This window comes from Lissotriton helveticus, chromosome 5_1 (assembly GCF_964261635.1).
Source record: "Lissotriton helveticus chromosome 5_1, aLisHel1.1, whole genome shotgun sequence".
NCBI classification, from domain to species: Eukaryota; Metazoa; Chordata; class Amphibia; order Caudata; family Salamandridae; genus Lissotriton; species Lissotriton helveticus.
The window spans coordinates 1622105794-1622111870 of NC_136065.1; positions in this window are offsets into that span (position 1 = coordinate 1622105794).

Below are 6077 nucleotides of genomic sequence, written 5' to 3' on the forward strand. Positions count from 1 at the left end.
TTTAAAAGGTAAGTAAACATATAAATAAATAAAACAAATTTTGTTGCGCGCACTGCATCGCATTTGGTAATGCAGTGCACGCAACAAAATTCGTTTTATTTATTTATATGTTTACTTACCTGTTAAACTCCGTAATCCATACATTACTACCCCCCACCCTGCCCCTCCCCACGTCACCGCCCTGCAGGAACTCCTACTACCGACCGCGGCTGTGCTAGTTTATTGTTTGTAGTTGAGCAGTCTGGTCTAAATCCAGACTGGGTATTGGGGAGAGTACTGTTTTCAGCTCACCCAGTAAAATACGAGCATGGCCTTTGACTTCAATGACTGCTATAACTTCAATGAGTGCATGAACCCTGTTATCAGCTGGGTTCATGCGATCTCCCTATTTATGAATTGGGTGTTGGATTGATCCTTTCCAGAAGCTTGATTTAAGCCAGGGGTGCCCAAACCTGTCCTGGCGGGCCGTATCCATGCCAGATTTTTGGGATATCCCCATCTGGTGATCACGGTTCGTAAAGTATATAGCAAATCAACCTGAAATCTGCTGGGTCAGAAAGGGCTCGATTCCGATCCGTGTCGGAAGGTTAGGAGTCCGTACGAATTTGTCGGGACGGCATGGCAGAGTGCCCGGGATGGGCTCCATGGCTCTTGGGCAGTCGTCCCCCGGGCGTCCGGGGCTCCATCCAGGCCGACGGCATGGCAGAGTGCCCGGGACGGGCTCCATGCGTCCCGGGCATTCGTCCCCCGGGCGTCCGGGGCTCCATCCAGGCCAGCGGCAAGGCAGTGTGCCCGGGTCGGGCTCCATGCGTCCCGGGCATTCGTCCCCCGGGCGCCTGAAACTGCTGGGTCAGAGAGGGCTCGATTCCGATCCGTGTCGTAAGGTTAGGAGTCCGTACGAATTTGTCGGGACGGCATGGCAGAGTGCCCGGGACGGGCTCCATGCGTCCCGGGCATTCGTCCCCCGGGCGTCCGGGGCTACATCCAGGCTGACGGTATGGCAGAGTGCCCGGGTCGGGCTCCATGGTTTTCACGGTGGTCCTCCCCTGGGTGTCAGGGGGCTCCTGGCCGACGGCATGGAAAAGTACCCAGGACGGGCTCCATGCGTCCCGGGCATTTGTCCCCCGGGCGTCCGGGGCTCCATCCAGGCCGACGGCATGGCAGAGTGCCCGGGTCGGGCTCCATGGTTTCCAGGGTGGTCCTCCCCAGGGTGTCGGGGCGCTCCAGGCCGAAGGCATGGAAAAGTGCCCAGGACGGGCTCCATGCGTCCCGGGCATTTGTCCCCCGGGCGTCCGGGGCTCCATCCAGGCCGACGGCATGGCAGAGTGCCCGGGTCGGGCTCCATGGCTTTCACGGTGGTCCTCCCCTGGGTGTCTGGGGGCTCCAGGCCGAAGGCATGGAAAAGTGCCCAGGACGGGCTCCATGCGTCCCGGGCACGGGCACGGGGACGGGGACAGGGTCGGGAGAGTCCAGGCGGCTTCACTTCCGTGTCCAGCCATCTGATCGCCCAGATTCCCTCGGCCATCTGGTCGCCCGGATCCCCTCGGGCATCTGGTCGCCCGCAACGCTTTCCTATGGGGCGACCAGATGGCCGAACTTCCCTGGAAGTCCCGATGAGGTGCCATTCGCCGCTCGGATCCCAGCGAGGGCTCCAGGAGGTTGGGTACATTCGCGCCTTGGGTCCCCTCTGTCACCTCGCGTGCACAGATTACAAGAAAAGGGGGTAATTTTCCTCCGGATTACTAGGGAGAAGGGTACGCCCGGACACCCCTCCGAGGCTGGTGGTTCTCTGCCATGGGGACCAGATGGGCTATGCCTGGGCAACACCTCCCTAGGCCACCCGGGGCTTCCTTCCTCCAGGCCAACTGCATGTCAAATTGCCCAGGACGGGCTCCATGGCTCCTGGGCAGTCGTCCCCTGGGCGTCCGGGGCTCCATCCAGGCTGACGGCATTGAAAAGTGCCCAGGACGGGCTCCATGCGTCCCGGGCATTCGTCCCCTGGGCGTCCGGGGCTCCATCTAGGCTGACGGTATGGCAGAGTGCCGGGTCGGGCTCCATGGTTTTCACGGTGGTCCTCCCCTGGGTGTCTGGGGGCTCCAGGCCGAAGGCATGGAAAAGTGCCCAGGACGGGCTCCATGCGTCCCGGGCATTCGTCCCCCGGGCGTCCGGGGCACCCATCTCCATGAGGCCAACGGCATTGGCAAAGTACCCAGGACGGGCTCCATGGGTCCCGGGCAGACCTCCCCCCGGGCGTCCGGGGCTCCCACCTCCAGGCCGACGGAATGTCAAAGTACCCAGGACGGGCTCCATGGGTCCCGGGCAGCTTCCCCCGGGGCGTCCGGGGCACCCACCTCCAGGCCGACGGCATGTCAAAGTACCCAGGACGGGCTCCACGGGTCCCGGGCATTCCTCCCCCAGGTCGTCCGGGCCCTAGAGCTCCGGTGGTCCAACCTGCGCCTGAGGCCCAGCCGGGGTCCAAGAGCCCTGCCTTGCGTGGGCAGGCAGTCAGGAACCCTACCGCGAAGGCTTGGGATGGATGGGGAGCTGGGAGTCCTTTCGATCCCGGCCCTCTGGTCGCCCGCGATGCTTTCCAATGGGGCGACCAGATGGCCGGGCTTCCCTGGAAGTCCCGATGAGGTGCCATTCGGCTCCTGGATCCCAGCTAGGGCTCCATGAGGTCGGGTTCTTTTACGCCTTGGGTCCCCTCTGTCACCTCGCGTGCACGGATTGCAAGAAAGGGGGGTAATTTCCCTCCGGATTACTAGGGGCAGGGTACGCCCGGACACCTCTCCAGGGCTGGTGGTTCTCTGCCCGGGGGACCAGATGAGATATGCCTGGGCAACACCTCCCCCGGGCATCTGGGGGCTCCATTCTCCGGGCCAACGGCATGGCTCAATGCCCAGGACGGGCTCCACGTGTCCCGGACAGACCTCCCCTGGGCGTCCGGGGCACCCATCTCCATGAGGCCAACGGGATGGCAAAGTACCCGGGAAGGGCTCCACGGGTCCCGGGCAGCCTTCCCCCGGGCGTCCAGGGCTCCCACCTTTAGGCCGACGGCATGTCACACTGCCCAGGACGGGCTCCATGGGCCCCGGACAGACCTCCCCCGGGCGTCCGGGGCACCCATCTCCAGGAGGCCAACGGGATGGCAAAGTACCGGGGAAGGGCTCCACGGGTCCCGGGCAGCCTTCCCCCGGGCGTCCGGGGCTCCCACCTCCAGGCCGACGGCATGTCACAGTGCCCAGGACGGGCTCCATGGGCCCCGGACAGCCCTCCCCCCGGGCGTTCGGGGCACATATCTCCAGGAGGCCAACGGCGTTGCAAAGTACCCGGAAAGGACTCCACGGGTACCGGGCAGTCCTCCCCCGGGCGTCCGGGGCACCCATCTCCATGAGGCCAACGGCATTGGCAAAGTACCCGGGAGGGGCTCCACGGGTCCCGGGCAGGCCTCCCCCGGGCGTCCAGGGCACCCACCTCCAGGCCGACGGCATGTAAAAGTGCCCAGGATGGGCTCCATGGGTCCCGGGCAGCCCACCCCCGGGCATCTGGGGCACCCATCTCCAGGAGGCCAACGGCGTTGCAAAGTACCCGGGAAGGGCTCCACGGGTACCGGGCAGTCCTCCCCCGGGCGTCCGGGGGCTCCCTTCTCCAGGCCGACGGCATGGTTCAATGCCCAGGACGGGACGTCAAGTGGCCAGGACGGGCTCCATGCGTCCCGGGCATTCGTCCCGGGACGGGGACGGGGTGGGGAAGAGTCCAGGCGGCTTCACCTCCATGCCCAGCCATCTGGTCGCCCGGATTCCCTCGGCCATCTGGTCGCCCGGATCCCCTCGGGCATCTGGTCGCCCGCAACGCTTTCCTATGGGGGGGACCAGATGGCCGAACTTCCCTGGAAGTCTTAATGAGGTGCCATTCGCCTCCCGGATCCCAGCGAGGGCTCCATGAGGTCGGGTTCTTTCACGCCTTGGGTCCCCTCTGTCACCTCGCGTGCACAGATTGCAAGAAAGGGGGGTAATTTGCCTCCGGATTACTATGGGGCAGGGTATGCCCGGACACCCCTCCAGGGTTGGTGGTTCTCTGCCATGGGGACCAGATGGGATATGCCTGGGCAACACCTCCCTAGGCCACCCGGAGCTTCCTTCCTCCAGGCCAACTGCATGTCAAATTGCCCAGGACGGGCTCCATGGCTCTTGGGCAATCGTCCCCCGGGCGTCCGGTGCTCCATCCAGGCCGACGGCATGGCAGAGTGCCCGGGACAGGCTCCTTGCATCCCGGGCCTTCGCCCCCCCGGGCGTCCGGGGCTCCATCCAGGCTGACGGCATGGCAGAGTGCCCGGGACGGGCTCCACGGGCCCCGGGCGTCCGGGGCTCCCTTCCCCGGGCCAACGGCATGTCAGAGTGCCCAGGACGGGCTCCACGGGCCCCGGTCATCCGGGGCACCCTTCCCCGGGCCAGCGGCATGTCAGAGTGCCCAGGACCAGTTCCACGGGTCCCGGGCAGTCCTCCCCCCCGGGCGTCCGGGGCTCCCTTCCCCGGGCCAAAGCATTTCAGAGTGCCCAGGACGGGCTCCACGGGTTCCGGGCGTCCAGGTCTCCCTTCCCCGGGCCAACGGCTTGTCAGAGTGCCCAGGACGGGCTCCACGGGCCCCGGTCGTCTGGGGCTCCCTTCCCCGGGCCAACGGCTTGTCAGAGTGCCAAGGACGGGTTCCACGGGTCCCGGTCGTCTGGGGTCCCTCCCCCGGGCCAACAGCAGGTCAGAGTGCCCAGGACGGGCTCCACGGGTCCCGGGCAGCCCACCCCCCCGGGCGTTCGGGGCACCCATCTCCAGGAGGCCAACGGCGTTGCAAAGTACCCGGGAAGGGCTCCACGGGTACCGGGCAGTCCTCCCCCGGGCGTCCGGGGCTCCCTTCTCCAGGCCAACGGCATGGTTCAATGCCCAGGACGGGCTCCATGTGTCCCAGACAGACCTCCCCCGGGCGTCCGGGGCACCCATCTCCAGGCCAACGGCATGGCTCAATGCCCAGGACGGGCTCCATGGGTCCGGGGAGGCGTCCCATGCGCCTCCGGGCTTGGGAGCCCCGGCTGGGTCCAGGGGCCCGGCCGGGCCCCGGGTCGGGTGCTCCGGCCCTGGGCCCTGTCTCCCAGCCTGCCGCACTGCCAAGGGCCCGGGAAGGGGTTCCGATGTGCCCGGGGAGCCTCCCCTTGCTTGGCTGGGTTCAGGAGCAGTGGCTAGGGCCCCTGAGGGCCCGGGGAGGGCGGCCTCCCCACCCCGGGCTCTGTCCTTGGTCCTGCTGCGTGGCAGGGTGCCCGGGACGGGGTCCGGAGGGACCGGGGAGGCGTCCCATGCACCTCCGGGCTTGGGAGCCCCGGCTGCGTCCAGGGGCCCGGCCGGGCCCCGGGTCGGGTGCTCCGGCCCTGGGCCCTGTCTCCCAGCCTGCCGCACTGCCAAGGGCCCGGGAAGGGGTTCTGATGTGCCCGGGGAGCCTCCCCTTGCTTGGCTGGGTTCAGGAGCAGTGGCTAGGGCCCCTGAGGGCCCGGGGAGGGCGGCCTCCCCACCCCGGGCTCTGTCCTTGGTCCTGCTGCGTGGCAGGGTGCCCGAGACGGGGTCCGGAGGGACCGGGGAGGCGTCCCATGCACCTCCGGGCTTGGGAGCCCCGGCTGCGTCCAGGGGCCGGGCCGGGCCCCGGGTCGGGTGCTCCGGCCCTGGGCCCTGTCTCCCAGCCTGCCGCACTGCCAAGGGCCCGGGAAGGGGTTCTGATGTGCCCGGGGAGCCTCCCCTTGCTTGGCTGGGTTCAGGAGCAGTGGCTAGGGCCCCTGAGGGCCCGGGGAGGGCGGCCTCCCCACCCCGGGCTCTGTCCTTGGTCCTGCTGCGTGGCAGGGTGCCCGGGACGGGGTCCGGAGGGACCGGGGAGGCGTCCCATGCGCCTCCGGGCTTGGGAGCCCCGGCTGGGTCCAGGGGCCCGGGCGGGCCCCGGGTCGGGTGCTCCGGCCCTGGGCCCTGTCTCCCAGCCTGCCGCACGGCCAAGGGCCCGGGAAGGGGTTCCGATGTGCCCGGGGAGCCTCCCCTTGCTTGGCTGGG